This window comes from Dromaius novaehollandiae, chromosome 18 (genome assembly GCF_036370855.1).
Source record: "Dromaius novaehollandiae isolate bDroNov1 chromosome 18, bDroNov1.hap1, whole genome shotgun sequence".
Classification (NCBI taxonomy): Eukaryota; Metazoa; Chordata; class Aves; order Casuariiformes; family Dromaiidae; genus Dromaius; species Dromaius novaehollandiae.
The window spans coordinates 7078873-7099331 of record NC_088115.1 but is presented as its reverse complement, the minus strand read 5'-3'; the positions used below and the strand labels follow the sequence as shown (position 1 = coordinate 7099331).

General features: G+C 47.5%; 1 non-coding gene across 1 annotated transcript; it reads right to left on the bottom strand.

Moving 5' to 3' along the window:
* Positions 1 to 14498: 14498 nt before the first annotated feature.
* Positions 14499 to 14580, bottom strand: TRNAS-GCU (transfer RNA serine (anticodon GCU)). The gene has a single exon. It is a non-coding gene; the product is annotated as a tRNA-Ser (tRNA).
* Between the last annotated feature and the right edge of the window lie 5879 nt (positions 14581 to 20459).

Sequence of the window (20459 nt, the reverse complement as noted above, 5' to 3'; positions counted from 1 at the left end):
TTTATGACTAATTTTATCTTCTCTATAGAGTTGGAAAAAGAAATCACTGCCCCCTCCCCCCCAAAAAAAGAAAATCAAGTAAAGCCAGTTTCCAGGCAAGTAAATTCATCCAGAGTGCATTCCCTCCCCTGCTAGAGAAAGTTGACTGAGTTGTGGCTCTGGTAACAAGATGAAAACCCAACAATAAAGCAACCAGCTGCAATCATGAAGCACTCACTCTCAGCTGAGAAAAAGCTGATGGGAAGCCCTGGAGAGCAGACCGAGTGACTTTATACTTCATCTGTCAATGCGTAACAGAATAGATAATGCAATAACCTCATTGTAAACACAGCTTGTTTTTTCAGTTTATTCTAAAATAAAAGCAGAGAGAAAACAAATATTTTGACATGACAAGGTCCCTGAAGATACATGAGAGAATGCAATTTGTTGAATCTAGGTCACACAACTGCTGTTATTCTGTCATTTTAGTGAGTTGCGCTTGGCTTCTGTGAAAAGCCAGGAACAATGTATTTACTTAGGAATTAAGAGATTAGCCCTTGCTGTGGGAATGAGAAGAGGAACCTACAGATGCAGGCTAGTTAGTGGAGCCAAGGCACCAAAGCTAGGCAGGAAAACCCCCTCTTCTACTGCGGGGCAGGGAACCAGACACCGCCAGAATCAGACTCTGTAGCAGGAAAGCAGAGGGAGCCCCTGTCCTGTGGAGCCTCTGCAGTCCCTGCCTTCTGTGGCCTTGGCACTCCTCCCACTGGGTGGAAGCAGCAGTGGGAGAGGCTCAACCATTCTCAGTGGTTTCCCAAAGTTCAAGCCCATCATTAAGGGAAGGAATTGAGAGAAGAGGTTCGTTGCAGGAAAGAACACGCTCTCAGCCAGGACAGCTAGGTGAGAGGCCCCAAGACCACATGCTGCTCAGAGTGGAGGCAAGTTTCAGACTTGTCCCATCAATGGTTGGGGTATTGTGACATGGCACTAGAGTGGCACCCAGGAGTCTTCTGGATTCTGGGGTTACTTGCACTGAACTCAAGAGATCAGTTGTCAAGCATGAGAATTTATTAGAGATAAGAGGTTATAAGAAAGCTAGAAGTACAGTAAAGCTAGAAATATAACACAACTGAATATATATGTACATGTCAGAGCTCTACAGGTAAGTCACAGGTGCACAATACGACCAACCACCCTTCCAGTATAGTTTTCCCTGGATTCTCAAGCAATGGATGCACAGTACAGCCAGGTCTCCTCCCCAAACTGACATATCCCAGGGCCCAAGAAACAGAGCCAGGGGGCCACTAAGGGGGCCCACATGCTCAGGTAGCATCTACAGTGCAGCTGGAAAACATCGGGAGCTCAACTTCTAGCATGTGTCAGAGCTGCCTATGGGGGGGGGTGCTTTACACCACAAGTCAAACAACAAAAGTGAATGCCCTCTCAAAACTTTTTCAGGGTGATCAAAGCTGTAGCTTTTCACACTCTGTAGAGCAATTATTTCATGCAATAATATCCCTATTCTGCTAAGTAACACAGTGACTTATTAGTGTTTTATCCTCCTAAATTCTTGGCAAAGTTGAGTCTAACACATAGAAACTCACATCAGAGGTCAGAGCCATATGGAGTCACAACTGCCACTTCTGTAGGATACTCAGAGTAACATAATTCTGGATCTATATTTCCTGTAATAAGGACTTTTTCAAGTAAATTGCATATTCCTGTAGTACAAGTCTCAAGCTCTGAATCATTGCCCCATTGCACAAGCACTGGACAAATGTGTAACAAAAAATCTGATAACAAAGAGCTGATAATTAGGTTAACCATTAGCTGGCCCAGCAGCATGGCCCAGCCAGATGCAGAAAGGGAGCAGGAGCCTCATTTAGTATAAACACAACAGTTAGGTGACTAATGGGACACTAAGCTCCAGGGGGGAGACAAAAGAAGTTCAGCAGAGAGGTAGGAGGGAAACAGGGGTTGGAATGACCATTTCTGGATCTACTTACCCAGTTCCTCAAACATGTCCCTGCAGTCACGTGAGTGGGTGTTCACTAGAGAAGGGCCCCACGTTTGTGCTTGCAGCATCATTCTGGTGTTATCTGCTAGTCACTGTTCTCATGTTTGATTTGCTCTCCAGGCTTCTCTAGGTTAGAGGAACATTCAGGCTCTGTTAACTTTAATCTTAAAGTCAATTGCTGACAGAATCCAGGCTATTAATACTGGTCCTTCCTCTCACTGGTGTGATTTCAATGGAGCAAGCCTGGCACACACATCTCTGCAGGCTGTTGCCAGCCATGTCTCAGCTAGCCAGGTGCAGCAAATGGGGAGTGGGAGGGGTGGCCACCCCTGAGCACTCCTGTTCCCCAGAAATGCAAGCCTGCGTGCTCTGCCTCATGCACACATTGCTTCACTCCATCCCACAGCACCACTTTGCAGAGAGCTAGGACATGTACCTTCCCCAGGGGCTAGCAAGAGAATAAACTTAATCAGAACCAGCTGCAGTCTGAATGCATTTGGCACACCACCTGGTCCAAACCCCAGGGGCTGCAACACAGTACAAGGAAGCCACTCTTGTTCTGAGGACTAGTTAGCACCAACAGACATCATCAGCTGGAAGCAAGTATTCCTTCCACAGGGCTCCATCTGACCTTGCAGATTCTTGTGGTTGTCTCCAGGGCTCGCACAGTTGAGTCAGACACACAAAAGTCACAAACATGCTGGACACATGGAACAGTGGTGTCCCCATGAGAGCAGGCAGCTTCTTTACTTCTTGCTGTGTGAGGTCACCAGGCCTGGGAAAGGGGCTCACCCTGACTGAAGTCTTGAGTCCTGACAGCTGGGCCTCCCCTGAGGAGCAAGGGCCATCCAGAAGAAGCCATGGGATCAGGGCAAAGATCTGGGCAGAAACAGCTGAGAAGGCAGAAGGGGGAAAGTTTCTGAAGCACTGAGGTGCTGCCCTGTGCCTGCCACCTCTCAGGCAGGGCCAGGTGCTGCCAGGGGCTCAGGCCACTGCTCAGTGCAAGACTCTCACCCACTGCTTACAGCTTTGCCAGGCGTCAAAGCATCTGGGTGAAGTGTTTTATCATCTGTGTCCCTCTGCTAGGCTGTGTAGTTTGGCTCTTTCCAGGAATCACACTCATGGAAAAAATATTTTGCTCAATGAAACCTGCCCAGAAGTTTTCTCCACTTAATTAAATTACTGGTGCTGAGAGCTGATTTATTGGGGGTACCTAAAGGTTGGTCATGCGCTGAAGAAAAGCGGGGGGGGGGGGGGGGGGGGATAAAAAAAAAAAACCTTTAAGAAAAGGAGCAAAGAGTCCAAATCAAGGAACCATGCAGCAGGATCTGGCCAGGAAGTAGGTGGGTGAAATGCATGAGCCCAGCGGCACTGTGGACAAGCTGAGAATACGTGAACTGGGACATGGAGAGCAGGGCGCATGAGAGGACTGGGGCAGGAAAGGAGGAAGAAGAGAGGGAAGGAAGGGGATGCTCACCAGGGCACATGAAAACACTTCCCTGAGCCTGCAGTCCTCCAGGACCCTTGTGTCCTGCCTCTGCAGAGCAGGGCAGCGTGCCAGGTTGACTGCAAGCCTGCTGAGGACACAGCAGCATCAGGCTGCTGCAGTGTGCCAAGACTTCTGCTGGCAGAGAGGAGGAAGTTCATTGCAGGAATACACCAAATGCAGACATTAGAATAACTTCAGTAAAGGTGAAGTCAAGCATTCAAAAGCTCAAAGTACCAGGGCTGCAGTCCTCTGCACTACAGCTTTTTTTTCCCCCCTAACACATGAAGGGAGTCAGAGAGATAACATCCCTTCATTTACTGCAGTATTGTGAAAATGAATTCATTACCATTTCTGAAGCTTTTAGATGCTCTAGAAGGAACTATCACAGAAAACCTTGGGAGGAAGTGAATTGTTTCCCAACTGGGGCTTGAACACTGTAACAGAAAAGGCAGTGAGCAACAGGGAACAAGAAAAAATATTTAATAGTTTATCATCAAGTGGTGCCCTGTCTACACACTGCATGGAGAAATGCCCAGTGAGGAAAAATAACACACAATCACAGCACTAGAGACTATCTGCACCATAACACATGCTCTCTCTTTAGAGGACTTAATTCTTACAATCCAAAAGGTCAATTTGAAGTTGCACAGGCTTTTTTTTTGTTCACGCCAAGCATGCAATGGTGTTACTGTGATAACATTTTATCAGAAATTTAGGACACAGGCCTAAATATGATGCCCTGGGTTCTGGTATTTGGAAGAGATTTACTTCTGAGAAGCAAATGGACCCCTGTCCTCTGCAGAGAGGGTTACCAAGATCTGGTAATCAAGATGTGAAGATGTTATGTACAGCACCACCGTACCCTTCCACTCCTTAAAAGACAACTGAGCATTAGCACAAGTCCACATACTATATTTTAGACAGTACACTAATATACTAACTAGACTATGCTTGCAATTAGAAGCCAAAGTCAAGATCTAAATTATCAGGGTATTCTTAGCTTTTTCCCTTGCCAACACAGAACTAACCTCCTTTTATTTGTCCTGGAATTAAGTCAAGTTTGCCCTGATGATCTAATAGGATCATGCAAATGCAGAAAAAGTAAAAGGCAAAGCAGATAACACTGGTTCTCTGTGAGACAGTGTTAAGAGCTAAAAGTAACCCCTGAGGAGCAGCTGTTTCCCTTGGATAGCTCATTTTTTAGTTAAGAAGAAATTAAATAGATAAATGATGGTTTCCTATGGAGCAAGATAACATATTTCCTATAAAACAGCATTAACTTTCCATTGAGCCTGGGATAGACATACAATGCCTGACAGTCACAGAAAGAGTCTGTAAATTTATTGTTTTGGAAAAAGGAAACAGAAAGCTTGTATTTTTCTTCCCAGTGTGCAAATGTCCTTTGCAGTGCTTTTATTGTGACAGAGGTTTTTCACTGAAACAGAAGCACCAGCACTTCAAAGCAGGAAACCAGTCAGCCAAAGCACCGCTGAAAGGGTAGATGAAACCTCTCCCCTCTGAGCTGCAGATACTGACCAAAATCCCTCCTGGCACAATCACTTCCTGCCCTTGCAAAGACAAGGGCCCAGCTCCTTCCCAGAGGGCAAACAAGGAGGAGCAGCATGTAGCAGGACCACGTGGGAAGTGCCCACACAGGTTCCCCCATCCCGGTGCAGCGCTCATGCATCCCACCACCATGCTGCCCAACAGCCTCACCAACATCTGCTTGTACAACATTTTTAGGCTCTAGTGTAGAAACAATGACTAGTATGCTGGTCCCTCCACCAGCTCCAGCATTGGATGTCAACATGACGACATTCATGTATCAAAATGCAGATGCCAATATTCCCTTATGATCCTATGGAAAAAAATAGCATCTACAAGCAAGAGCCTGTTCACTGAGCAGCAAGTTGAAAAAGTTGTTACTGAACAGAGCTGCCCTGATCTCCCTTCCCATAAGCTCTTTCCTCTCCCCTCAGAGAAGTGGGAAAAGCGGGTACTATAACAGATTTCATTTCATCTGACCTGCAATCGCTAGAACTCAGTCTTTGTCATGTTTTCTTATGTACTGTATGACAGTGGCTATATCATGTTATCAAGGAAACTGTAGAGAAACAACAGCACACATACACATGTGCTTAAGTTTCCAAAGATGAAATCCCCAGACCTAAATCTTTTTAGTACATTGTCTGTTTTACCTGCTGGCTCCTAAAAGCATGTCTTAGAAACTAGGGGCTGGGCAGTGAGTCATCTTTCCACATGTAGGGGTTATTGATCTAATGTTTCCACAGTGAAAAAACACTACTTTGTTGCATTTTTCCAAAGAGAAAGGAGACTGAAACACAAAGTGTGCCTTTCTCTTCCCAAACTCTCCTCCTAAGAAACAGTGCTTGCAGAAGTCCTCCCTGCAAAAGCTCCAATAACTGCTTAAGTGAGAACATGCATCAAGAAGACATTCTTCATTCCTCTGCTTCCAAAGGAAAGCAAGACATTTTCTCTCCCTTTGGTTGCATGGAATAACAAGTTGTCAGTCCAGACTGCCCACCTGCATCACCTGGAAGGCTTAAATAATTCAGCTGGAGGTTTCAGGTTTCTCCAGTTCAAATGCCAGAGTGAGAAACTCAAACATAAAAGGACAGCATGTGCTCCACTCCGAATTGTTATCAATGCATTAAAGAAAACAGAAAAGGCACAACTCTTCAGTCTCTGGCTCAGCATATGTGATTCTGCAGCAAGTATCAGCCAAGTTTCTTTCCAGTTCAGAAGATAGGAAACCTTTGCTATCAGAGGCTTCCCTTATCTTCCTTTGAGAAGATCTGCAGGGACCTAATTTTGGAAGGATAACAAAGCTACAACACTGACAGTCTCAGACTTTTCTTTTTTACTTATATGGCTAGGGGAATTTCAAAGGTTGGAACGACACCAAGTGCAAGAATTTGGGCTAATGGTAGCCTTCACCAGCTCAAGGCTGACCAAACCAACCTACTGCACCAGGCAGCACCCTCCACTCAGGGCTGCATTCCCTATGCATTACTCCCAGAAGCAGCAGCTTTTCTGTGCACATGCAGGAGACAAAAATGGACCAATACCTAGTTGTTAATTTGGGTTTGACCCAGCAATTAGAATATGAAGTGGCCCTAGCTAGCCGGATGCTTCTGCCTGCTATTCCCAACCCTGTTCTGCATTTCCCCATCCTCTCCCCGAGCAGTTTGGGATAAAATGCTCCACTGCCATCCCAGCATCAGCCACTTGATGGCCATCCTGCTACACGGAAAAGCAGCACTGAGGCTCCCACTTACACCCAGGAGATGGGTGAAGCCCCTGGCATCGGGCCTGCTGGGACTCTGAGTCAGTAAGCAGGAGCAAAGAGGCCCCAAAACACCTCCCGAGCAGGGCTCAGCACCCCCCTATCCGGGCCCAGCCATTGTCTCAAAGGTGACCTTCTCCTGAGCCTTCTCACACCGAAACTCGTCTGGGGAAGGTGCAGCCCAGTCTGCCGAGCTCCTGCACCAGTTCCTCTTTGCACTGACCACACACCCCTCATTTCCAGGAGGATCAGAAACAAATATAGAAGTTTTGGAAAACAACCCCTGGCAGAGCAACAGGAGTATTGCCAGTTGAGCCCAAGGTCTTGCCTTCTGCGAGGCTCACAGAGGTGCTACAGAGGTCAGAGGAGAAAGCAACTTCACGCCTTTTGCCTGTGTTACTGCAAATGTATATATTTGTTCTGGAAACTACACCAGAAATGGAATATCAGGTCTGCAAAGGTTGACCATCAAGTGCAAATCCTGTTCTGCCCTTGCCCAAAATCCACTGTGGTAGGGAATAGTCCTCCCAGCCCCTCACCCCATCCCAGTCACCCCAAGGTATTTTTAAAGTCAGGCTGTGCAATCCGTGCACTTGCAAGAGCCACACAAGCTTCGGCACCCAGCACTAAGCAGGTAGATAACACTGACAAGAGGCTCTGGGGAAGAGCAGGGACTTCTTAAACCAGTGATTATATCTTCTGATACTTCCTACTTTAACTGGCAAAGCCTCTCTCTTGATCCATTCCATGGGTACAGCTCTGAGCAGGTGAACACACCGAGGAGAGTATGTTTTACAGCTATAATATGGGGGCATAGGAAACATGGGAGCACTAAATACCAGCCAGTCTCTAGGTTAAGAGATTCTTCATGATTAATAAACAGATTGCACCAGTACTGAAAACCCATGGGCTGAATCCCCATACGCTAAGCAAAACAGAACAGATAACATCCCCCTCCCCACACCAAGGGCCACAGTTTTAGAAACAAGGTGAGAAGAGAGATAGGACATACTGTCAGGCCATGTGAGAGCATGGGCACAATTCACTGTGTGCCTTGGCTACCTAGAAAGCAAAGCTCAGATTCTTAAAAACAAGGCGCCTAAGAAGGTAGGCAAGTGAGCCTATATTTAGCTAAGTTAATGATTTTCAGAAGTGCTGGTTGCAGCTGATTACAATAGCATCTGCAAGGTATCCACAGCACTTGCATAGGAAAATAATGGCAAAGTTGCACTGTCACTATTTCTGAAAACCTTACTACAGGCAAGAAATAAGAACTGTTTTTGGAAAGAGTCAGATTTAGTGAGCTTGGATACTTACCAGAAACAAGCACTACATCCTCAACTGCTGTTTCTGTTATGCCTGGCCAGGTTGGGCATAGCACTGCTTTACTCTGGTTAGCTTTTCAGCTGAGGGGAGGCACCTGGGGAGCCAGAACTATGTCTGGATCCACATAGCTCCAGGGGGCTGACATTACCCAGCTGCTGTTTCACTAGGTAGATCACACATGGGCCTAATTCCTCATTCAAGTTTGTTCCATGCAAGGCATGAGAGAGCCAAGAGCAAACACCTCCCTTCTATGTCTTTTGGTCTTTACTCTATTTCAAGCAAATGCGACCACTTTAGGGGTGACAGCCAGACCATGGCTGGAGCCTGCCAGCATTGATGTCCTGCCTCAGGTGACATTAAAGACATATGCAATAATCAGTAGTTAGAAAGAGTGTGGCACAGACATCCTAGGGCCTCACCCCAGAGATGGGGCAGCACTTACAGAAAAAAAGGAAAAAAAAGATTTCTTGGCTAAACCCATAAAAAGCAATTACTGAGTTGAAAAATAACAGAGTAGACAAAGGCATTAATAAGATGCTTTCAAAATAAAGGGGGAAAAACACCTGGTACAAACCTTGTCAACTGTAACTGCTCTTTCAATGCAGCTGGAAGAGTTCAGATAGCACAGCACTTAGTTCTTAGTGCATCCATTCAATCCAGTCCAGATCAGTTATCTCAGAAAAGCACTCACAATTTCAGGTGCCACTTCCCATGCAAGCACCAGTGGATGTTCCCAATTAAGGCTCTGCTGAGATACCAAATGCTTCCTCTCTCATTACTTGCAGTCATAGAAATTGAGCAATGAAGCTTGGGGCCTTTTTCTCACTGTCTCCCAAGGGGAAACAGAGTGGCAGGAAATCAGTGTGCCAGGATGACCATGACAATCCACAGGGCTTCTTGCTTCTTCCCCACTAGTCCAAGAGCTCATCTTTAAATGGATTTTTTAATAAAGCTAAATGTAATGCAAATGCATTCAACAGCTGAGACCAGTGAGACAAGTAAGTCATTGTTAGCACCTGCCACTTGGAGCATTTTGCCTTTCTTCCTCACCCACAAGACAAGCATCATGCAAAAAGCTAAAGGCTTCTCCCAGCCCCAGGACATCCCAGGGCTGGGGCAAATACTCAGCCTGCCAGGATAGAAGTGGGCACTGAAGTGTCCCCTGGAGCTTGCATCAGGCTTCACTCAATTCCGTATTTTTTAATTGGTTTGAGGGGATTTTCTGGACTGCTAATCACTGTCAGGTAATTAAAAATTTGTGCTGCATGTTGAGTGCTGTAGCACATTAGAGATGCTAAACAGTTATCCCTCTTTTTTTGTATGTGTGTTTAACACCCAAAGGTGGAAGAAGTCTGCATGTTTGTGAACTAGAGAGCAAGCTGGGTGAATACCCAGAACAGCTACTGTAAAAACATGGAAAATATCCACATTTCATAAAAATAAAGATTCAAAAGCCATGAATTTTGGAAGGGACAGAAATTCTTACTCTTACAAGCATAAGCTGTCTCAATAGAAAAGGAAAAAAATTATCTCCCTTCACAGTTTATTAACTACTTGCTAAATGGTTCTGAAATTTCCAAGATTCTCATGGTTTCCTGAACCATTTTCAAAGCTTCTCAGGAAACACCTACAATGTCTAATAAAATTGAGCCACACTTAAAAAAAAAAAAAAAAACCCACTCATTCTGATCTCCACTTTTGATAAGTTTTCTAAAGCATCAGGTTTTGCCCAAGAAGCACACCAAACAGATGACAGGGCATGCAGAGAGCTGCCATTTCACTTTAAATGGGGTATCATCATCCTCATGCCATCTCTAGGGGCTTGTCATTACATCTACCTGTTTTGATCCTTTCCTAGAAGCCTTTCCCAAGTCATTCATTCTCTCAAACACTCGGCTTGAGAAGTTTCCACCACAGAAAGTCCCACATAACCTCAAGTGATGGATCCCCTCTCATTACACCTCGGTACAGTGCCTCCTTAGCAGGATCCTGATTGCAGCCAGGGACCCTAGATAACACTGCAATCCTCAAAATAGTTGTAATTCATATCAAGTGGGACATATTTGATTAGAATTATGCTAGCTTTAATTCTAAAGCTAGCAGATGCTCAGTCCAGAAATTACATCTGTTTTAGTGTCAGGGAGGCACAGCATGGTCCTGGCTGTGCAATGCTCCACAGCATCCCCTCAGTCTGTGCTGCTCTGGGGGACTGAAAGATCATGAGAAGATTGTTCACTTGCTGGTTGGTATCAGCATGAAGAGGGCATAAGGGCTACAGGCTCTGCTGGATGTTGGAGAACATTTTCCCCCTGAAAAGGCACTGTTGAACCAGCTTCATCTGCTTAAAGACCTTCTGCAACATGATCCCAAATCCACAATACTTCATCATCTTACGGCTTAACCAATTTCCACAATGCTCTAGCTAACCAGTCTGCAAACAAGCTATTCAGGAATTCAAGATAAAGCCCTTTTTTGTTTAGCTTACATTTTTATCCCAGTGTCAATACAGCAAAAACTCAGCAGCACACATTTGTCAGGCTTCTCATAATACCACTGATATTTGTTTAAAACTCCTCATCTAGCAGAGGATGCAAAAGCAAAATAAGGAACTAACAGTGATCATGGAGAATACGGTTAGCTAAAGCCACTCATTCCCCACTTTGATCATTGTACAAGCACAAGAAGGGCAAGGTGGAACCAGCTCGCTTTATCAGTCAGCCAGCTGCAGCAGAAGGTCACAGTAATAGAGGAACTCCTCTTGCAGCTCAGAAGACAAAGAAAGGATGGCTTCCAAAGGAAACAGGAATTTTAAAATAACAGTGTTCTTCCAAATCAACTGACTTCTGGAGCAAGTTTCCACCTCTGTCAAATGCTACCACCCACCACCTTCCCAATGAGGGCTGAGGGGGCCCCTGATTTGTGGGCCTCAACTCTCCCTCTACACCCACCCTGCATAGGACAGTGACTTGGTATATAGTGAGAATTGTTCAAAAATCCACAGGAACAGCAGACAAAATCCTTAGGGCAGGAAAGATGTGCAGTAAGAGGCAGAAAAAGGTGTCCATTCACCCATCTCCTTCCGATAGCTACCTACCAGTGTAATTATCCCCTGGATCCTGCACGATAATTTACACACAGACTCAGCCCTCCAGGCCAGGGTGATTTCCTCCTTGTCTCTCTTCTGTCTCAAAGGACAGGTAAAAAAGCTTTCCAGCTCCTCTGGGTGAAGAATTTGCTTGATGCTTCTTATTTCCCTTGTCCCTCTCCAGTGACCTGCAGAGGTGCAGGTAGGGTAAACTAGAGAGGAGTGAGAGACTGAGATTTTGACCATATGGTAAATCGCAGAACTACTCCAAAACACTGTGGCCACAAGACGCAGAGTGCTTTTTTAGTATGATAGTTCTGAGGGGTTGTCTTTGAACAGAAAGTTTTCTGCTCAGTAAAGCCTTGTCTATCTTTGATCAGAAGGAATCATGAGCCCACACTCCATCAGGAGTGCATCAATTTTTGTGACAGTTTGGGTCTGGATCTGTGTCATGCCAGTGCCCTAAGGCAGGGCTCAAGTATCCTGGGTCTCCCCTCCAGCTTCAGAGCTCATTTGTGATCCGAGCCTTCTTCCTGATGCATAAGTCCACCCCAGGCAGCAAATCAACGGCAGAGCCAAAAATGCTGCTGTAGCTCATCTGGCCCAACAGTCTTCAGTCACCTGCTGGGATGATGGAGTCCCTCCCTCCCAGCAGCAGTGCTGCTTGCTGCTCACATATCTAAAAGCCATAGACAACTGTGAAATGAAAAATGTTCTGGCATCCCTGAAGCCCGTCAGATCCAAAAGAAACAAGATTTTACTTGCTTTCCAGGCAAAACAGGAGGTGAAATTAAAAGTGGCAAGGAAAGGAAACATGAGCCACTATGACCTAACCAGCATTGATTTTATTTTGCAGCTCTCCAGCCTGAAGGGTCAGTACTGGGAATGCACAGTTTAACCACAAAAAGGGAATTCTTCAGTTTAGATAATCACTGGGGAGAAAGCAGTTCATTTTGCTTGAGAGTTTGTTTTGTTGCCTTGCGTGTTTTCTAAAGGTTTTCTAACAGACTTTAAAGATAAACAGAGCTCTTGAGTCAAGCTGAATGGGATTCTGTATGTGCTGCTTTGGTTTTTAGAACTTCAAGCATTTTCCTTACTTCCCCTGCTCCCCCCAAAGACTGACATTTTGGCAGTTGCAGGTAGAAAATCCACAGTTTGATTGCAGGGGTTCATCATAATACTAATGCTTGTCTTAATAAAACAGCTGTCTGGCTCAACCAGCAAGGATGCTGCTCATTTCTGTGGTAGTGCTACAGGCGTTTGGGAGCCACAGAGGCTTTTCAGCAAAATTAGTGATGAGCGTCTCCAGCTTGCAGCAGGTCCAGGACTGATGGAGAGGGTTCTGGCTGGATACTCCAGAGAGTTTTCTTGACTTTGGCTGTCTCCCTCAGTATTTATTGCAGCCTCCACTCCCTTTCATCACCTAAATAATAGATGCTTGGTGATAATCAAAGCTCCCAATGCTGTCACAAGGGTATTGTGTGTTAAACAGTTAATAAATGAAGTCCCTGCTGACTATATTCAAGATTTAGAATACTTCTTGGCTTCTATAGAAGCAGTGCAACTTCCATGAGCTAAAACCAGCTCTGTATCACTCACCAGCTCTGAATGGTTACAACCATCGCCTTCAAGCGTGCCGCCACTGTATGCCTCTCTCTTCATCCTCCTTGCTTCTCACCTGGGAGAAGTCCTCACCAAGAGGCAGCTCAGGGGGAACGTCTCACCCAGCACAAACTCCCGCTGACGGCACAGAGACTGCAGTCAGACTAGTTTAAACCTGGTTCTGCCACAACCTCCTTCTGTGACCCAGAGCGAAAAAGTCATTTAAATTCTGATCTCTAAAACAAGAGATTTAAAGACTACTATGAAAACACCTGGAGACTTTTCAAAGAAGAGTGCCACAGAAGTTCAGATCATCAGTGGTGTTTCATTTTACATTAGTAATGTAAGTGTATCCCATTATATGAGTACTCCTGACATTGGACTTTCCTTGCTGACAGTTTTGGGGATCACAGACTGGTTACCCCAAAAAACCCTGCCATAATTCTGTTCTTGAAACTTTTCTAAGTTTAACAATAATTGTATGCTATAAAATAACTAATGTCACTTGTTTTCAAACACTTGGAATAGAAAGCTCTATAATCCTTGCAGAGCTTGCAGCCAGCTATTACCCAAGGAATAAGCAACATCAGGAGCAAGTCAAATTCCCCTCCTATTCTCTTATGCTCCTCATACATCAGGACACAGCAATGCACTCTTACCTAGAACGGGTGCAAGGGAATACTCCTGAATTACAGAGGAAGGTTAAAGGGGAGAAGATAGGCAAGGCAAAGGAAAGGCCATTACATAGACGACAAAGGTATGCCACTTCCCCTGTTTCAAAGGGCCTTTGACAACCTCGAAAAAAAGATGTTAACAACTAGCCTTTGTCAGATCACTTTCCAAAAAAACAAACAAACAAGCAAGCAACAACAACAAAACCTTCAGTTCTTAACAAGGAAACATAAATATATCATGACAACAACAAATGCGGGCAATAAGGGCAGAATAACATTTCCTCATTTCCCAGAATCTGTTTCCAGTTTCTGCCTGGTTTTAGTCTGAATGTGTTCCCTTGCCCAAATCCCATCCTGTTCCCTGCCCACTTCCTCTGCCACCTGCAGAGGCGGAGCACTGTGAAGCCTGCCTGCACATTGGAGCACGGTACCAGGGGCTGGCCAGTTCTGCAGAGCCTAAACACCCAGGCCAGGAAAAGCACACCAAGGGCACCTTGTGCTAGAGTTTAGATGGGCTCACAAAGCAATTAGACAAATTACCAGAAGGAAAAAAAAATCAAGGTATATTAGCTACATTGAGGTGACTGCGTGAGCCTGTATGAGCCCGTGCAGGCCTTCACAAGCCCATATGAGCATGTAGGGCACAACACGGGCACGTACAAGCTGGCACAAGTACATATGAGCCTGTAGAGAACCAGCACAAGCTCAGATTCCCTGAAGCCCTCCCCTCAGGTGTGTCTCAGGCACAGGGACCTAAGCCTGCCCCAGGCAGAGGGAGCTCTGTTGAGTGGACTGTCCAGGGACATGCTTTGTGAAAGGCTTGGTGTTTGATGGGACTGTGCAAACCCTGGAGGTGGGGAGAGAGTAGTGGAGTGGGGACGCTCCTTCCTGGGAGGTGTCACCTGCCCTGCTTGGTAGACAAGCAAGCGCCTCACAATGGTCACTTGCCAGAAGCAGCAAGGGAAGAGCGGGCCTTGCCCCTGCCTCAAAAGGCTCCTTCTGGGCTGGTCCCTGGGCTCCGACGAGGATGGGATTTGAACCCATGCGTGCAGAGCACAATGGATTAGCAGTCCATCGCCTTCACCACTCGGCCACCTCGTCAGCCTGATGGGGCTGTGGCTGCAGCTGTGGCTGTGGCTGCCGCTGTGGCTGCCACCACTGAGACTTGTGAACAAGGAGGACTGGCAGGTTCAGCACTGTCTGTTGGGCAGGAGTCCCTGCCAGGAGGGAGGACAGGACTGAGAAGCGCAGTCCTCTGCTGAGCTCCTTCCCCAGGCCGGTAGCACTGGGGCAAACAGGTGAATAAGGAGGAGGAAGGAGCGACTGGTCCTTCCCGGGGAGCCAGGGACCTGATTCCAGGGAGGCAGGGTGCAACAGTGTGTGTGGGGGGCAGGCAAGGAGAGGCCAGCACAAAGCAGGAAACTGCAGGGAGGACCCACATGGAAGCAGGAGCAGGCAGCAGCCAGCCAGGCCTCCGAGGGAAGGTCTGACAGGTGGTCAGCAGGCACTTGGCAGGGGCCGGAAGGGACAGGGCTGAGCAGCATCCCTGGACACAATGGCATGCACACCACGTGGGAGGAGAGGCTGAGGATTAGCTGAGGGGCTCTGGGCTCCTAATGCCATCCTGCAAACACTCCCCTTGCATCACAAGTGCCTGGGGCTGGGTGAAAAGGGAGCGTCTCCCTCCCTGGCAGTCTGGTTCCCTCTAAATCCAGAAGGATCCTTGTCTGTGGGAGAGGAGAGAGGGGCTGTGTGCAGTGGAAAGGGCTCAAGGGGTAGGATCAGGGTGTGTTCAGTTAAGGGTGTCAGGGATTTATAAAGGGGACCAGAGGTTGTCTCAAACAGATACCAGCAGATCACAGGAAAGGTAGATTTTCGTGTGCCAGTCCTGCATTAGGTGTTGCCTTCTAAGAAACCCACAAGTCCAGTTCCCTTTGACAGGGAGCTGTTTTGAGGAAGAACAAAAATAACAAAGCCAACAAAAGCCACTGTACCTGGCCTGTGAGTCTAGGATCTCCTGCAGGGAAGGAAGGTAGGGCAGGGAAAGTAGGCCAGCTTCTTCATGAGCACCCGAAACTCACCTGCACAACCCCATGTTTCTCATGAACAGATATGCTTGGTGGTTCGGACATGATAGATACTTTGAATGCAGGACCTCTGGCCATTGTAGAGAACCGGTTCTCTACATGCGGTTTTGTCTCGACGCTGCTGCTGCTGCTGCAAAGCCGCTGCTGCCAAGGCGCGTTGGGCAACGCCATGCCGGCACCCCCGGGAGCCGTCCGCGAGGTAAACAACCTCATGCACCTGCACGAGGTAAAAAGGGCGCGAAAAGGGCAGAAGGTCGTCTCTAGGGCACGAACCGCACGTACTCATTTGCCATCTGCGCATGAGCAGGAGACCCCCAGATGCCCCAGCCCGTTTCTGGAAGGTTCCGAGAGGGCGGACTGCGCATGACAGTTAATCTGCATGGGAAGGGAGGAAGCACCACCCAGAGGGGGGGCAGGAACCTATAAAAACTGCAGAGTGTGTGTGTGGGGGGGGGCTTGCTTGCGACAACTGAAGAACTCGAGCGGAGTCAGTGGAACCAGACAGGAGCTTCCCGCCTCTGCCCCCCCCCCCCCCCCGCCACCGAGACTCCCAAGAGAAGAGGACCAACAGGACGCCGCTGGATCCACGGGTGGTGATATCTATCTTTCTCTCTCTCTCTCTCTCTCTCTGTCTTCCCCTTTTCCTCTCTTTTTCCTAAACGTGTGACGCGAGACGTGTCTACTTAGTTGATTCCATTTTGCCTTAATAAATCTTAAAACTGGTTGGCTGGTGTCGTTTTCACCTTAATTCAGTCCAAGGGCATCACGAACTTGGTCGTTGGTCCTAAGGGGAGGGAGGTCGTCCTAAACGACTCCCTTCGAGCCGCGACAGCCATGCCTTCTCAGATGGTGGTACATATTCTCTCTCCATGGAGTCCTTCATGGCTGTCCATGAGGAATGGAGAATTTTCTTTCTTTTCAAAGACACTTTAGCCCTGATCACCTCTCCAGCATGGCTCATCCCAGCTTTCCATTTGTTTGGCTCCTCTTCCCCTTTCTTCCTCTTTCTTTCTATCCACTGTGACTATCCACATGACTTTTTTGCAACACTGACAGCCAGCATCTCTCTTGATAAATAATAGAAAAAAACAACTGAAATGCAGAAGATGAAAGGTAAAATAATGCATTTCAGAGGTTCAATAAAGCCCAATCCCAGAGGAGGATTCCAGGTAAGGACTTATTTTCCACTTCCCCATCTCACCTTCTGGGGAATTCAGCCTGGAGGAGAATGCAGCATTGCATTTTCTGTCACTAATACACAATGTCTTTATTAATAACAAAAAATTTAAAAAAAGGAGGAAGAGCCCTTAGGAAGGCAAAGAAAGACATTGCTTGTTTACATTCAGTAAAGCCCATAGATGAGCTCCCGTCCAAAGAACAAGCTTTTCTTTTCCCCCTCCCCACTTAATCTTCTGAAAATCCCATCTCAAGTCAGCAGAGCATAGCAGAAAGAGTTATTTCATGGTGAATGTAAGGTAAAGAACTGTAAGAGGCTAACTGAGGGAAGACTGACAGGAAGGGATGAGAACCTGGCCCAGGCTACTTCTTCCAGGAGGAGATGTGGGTGCTTTGCTCCTCTGGAGACCATGGCCGTGCTCTCTGGGCTTGCTTTCAGGCCCTGTGTGTTTGCATATGAGTGATGCACAGGCTTTAGCAGAAGAGATTGCCTTGTCCAGCAATGGCCTCCAAAGAGCCCACAGCCTGGGCTTGACTACCCAAAGCCGCCCAGCCCCAGGGAGCCCCCAGAAGCAATGGGGACGCCGCCAGCGCTGAGAAAGCTCCCCACGGCAGCTGACGCGGTGGAGCCCACGGCTATGCCCTCCAGGGAAGAGCTGAGGATCGGGCCTGGCAGGGTCACCAGCACTGGTGGGGGCTGGATCACAACGATGGATTCAGGGCACTGGAGGACGCACGGCTCGTTGCAGCTGTTGGCAAGTGGGGTTGGGCCGCAGGTGGCTGGCAGGCACGGGCTGTAGCATGCCATGTCTCCGGGAGGGAGGAGCCTCTGCAACACAGAGCCGGGAGTGAGCGGAGGGTAGAAGCTGTCGCACTGTTCCAGATCCCCAGCTCGGCTCCTCCTCCTCCTCTGGCAAGAGTGGGTGCTGGAGAGCTCAGTGGGGTGGGGTTTGGGATGGGGAACAGTTCAAGACAGCTGTGTCCAGCAGAAGGGCCTGCTGTGGTCTCCGGCGGTTGTTTTGGCAGGACACAGCGGTCCGCGCTCCCGTCCCCCATGTGTAGCTTGGGTCTCCCTGCTCACATTTCAGATCTCCAGCTCGGCTCCTCTGGTAACAGGGAGTCTCCGAGAGCTCACCAGAGACTGATTTGGCATAGGAAGGATTTAGAAATGTTTTGTTCAGAAAGGCCTGCAAGGACAGGGACCCTGCTGTGGCCTTTGCCATCACCATTGTCTGCCCTCTCTGCCCCATAGTGTTACTCATTAGGCCCATGGTCATAGCCTGCTGTATCTTAAGATCTCTCAACCACCAGGGTTTCCCACTCATGGGGACCTTGAATGTCTAAGAGAGCCTGTTGAACACAAGGAGGCTGTCATTTGGAGAGCTGGGAGCCCAGGACACATTCCCCCTTTCCAGCAGGAGCTCTTCTCGAGCCAAAGCAGCACCCTGTCTTGCTGTCTCCCAGCACTTCCAAAGGCATCACCTCACAACCCACAACTCTCTCCTTGAAGGCTGCAGCTGAAGCCTTGGTTTGAAAAGGGGGCCCAAAGAGAGGACTCAGTCCTTCAATTCCCTGCATGAGGAATCAGGTGAAAATGTCTGCAGCACAGATGGGATGTGTTTCAGCTGAAGTCACGGCAACATCTTTCCAAAAGCTGATTTCAGTGCACAGACCCAAGCCTCAGTCACACACAGTGCACTCTTTTCATCTCAGAAGAATGTATATGGTTTTTCTTCTTTAAGCAGGGAAAGTTTCTTTCCTCTGTGATCCAAAGAGCTCTAGCATCAAACTGTGTAATGCCTGCTAACACCCTGTGTTCTCAGCAGAGGTTAGCTAGCTCCTCCAGTATCAGTGTCTGAAATATTTTACTCAAATCTTTTGCCCTTCCTGATGTCTGTCCTGCTGCCTTGGACTAAACCCAGCCTGTTAGTTCAGTCTCATTGTTCCTCTTTCCCAGTTCCTTCAATGGGACAGTTCCAAGTAAAACAGCAGGAACAGTGAAGATGCCCACTTTGGAGGAAGACACCTAAGGTAAGACCAGTTCTCATAGGAAAACATCATTATGCTAACACTGTAAAAGGGACACTGCTACATTCCAGATCGCTGAGGAACCACCTAGATAGTTGACTAGAAAATGCAGGTCATACATTCTGTCTTGCACTGAGCCATAGCTGAAGAATCACAGAATCACAGAATCACAGAATGGTTAATGGTTGGAAGGGACCTCTGGAGATCATCTAGTCCAATCCCCCTGCTCAAGCAGGGTCACCTAGAGCACATTGCCCAGGATTGTGTCCAGATGGCTTTTGAATATCTCCAAGGAAGGAGATTACACAACCTCTCTGGGCAACCTGTTCCAGTGCTGAGTCACCCTCACAGTAAAGTTGTTTCTCCTCATGTTCAGATGGAACTTCCTGTGTTTCAGTTTGTGCCCGTTGCCTCTCGTCCTATCACTGGGCACCACTGAGAAGAGTCTGGCTCTATCCTCTTTACACCTTCCCTTCGGATATTTATACATATTGATAAGATCCCCCCTCAGTCTTCTCTTCTCCAGGATGAACAGGCCCAGCTCTCTCAGCCTTTCCTCATATGAGAGATGCTCCAGGCCCTTAATCAACTTAGTTGCCCTTTGCTGGACTTGTTCCAATAGCTCCATGTCTCTTGTATTGGGGAGACCAGAAATGGAGACAGTCCTCCAGATGCGGCCTCACCAGGGCTGAGTAGAGGGGAAGGATCACCTCTCTCGACCGACTAGCAATGCTTTTCCTAATGAAGCCCAGGATACCATTGGCCTTCTTGGCCACAAGGGCAGATTGTTGGCTCACAGTCATCCACCAGGACCCCCAGGTCCTTCTCTGCAGAGCTGCTTTCCAGCAGGTCAGCCCCCAGCCTGTACTGGTGCAAAAGAAGAAACATACCAACCCTCTCTTTCAGCTGAATGAGCCTTTCCTTCCGCAGCTCCCAAGGTCAGTACAAACACTTTGAATATATAGTGGGGAATATAAGCTAAAGCACAGGAAGAGAGCAAAAGAATGAGTCCTTACTGGAAGTGACAACAGGCTGACTCATGGCCCTTATTTCAAGCTGAGAGCTACATGCTTGGTTCTTCAGGAAATCATGGCCATGCCTGAGGGCTGGCTCCAGGGTCTAGTGGTGTTCTCTTCCAAGAAGGTGAACTAGAATTTATGGACTATGGTTCCTCATTACTTACCATGTTCACAGTCCTCCCTGGGGGAGAGATTTCATCTGCATTCACTCATTTGTTTGCTATGTTCAGAAATGCAGCCCCAGGCTTTAACTCTATTTGGTAATGTGGCTGTCCAAAATTTGTAGAAGAGCTCTTAGATTTTACCTTTGCATCCTATTCTGGTGCCTGCTCCCACTTCCTTGACTACTCTGTGCTGTAAGTGACTGATGTGTGAACTTCAGCTTGGATGTGGGATCCATCCTCCTTAATGCCCAGTCACAGACACTGAGATTCTTTCAGAGTGCACTGGAGTCAAGTAAGGTGATCCCTTTTGAGGAAGCTGAAGGACAAGAGGAGCAGAGCTCTGTGCCTCTGTGAGGTAGGTATTTTGGAGTTCATGGGAAAGGTTGTGTTTTCCCAGGAAGTTCAGGGCAAGTTTAGCACTGGAGTTATTACATACAAAGGAGGGGACATGTTTTCGTGTCTCCTCTGAATGTTTTATTTCCCAGAGAAAATGAAAACATCCCCAG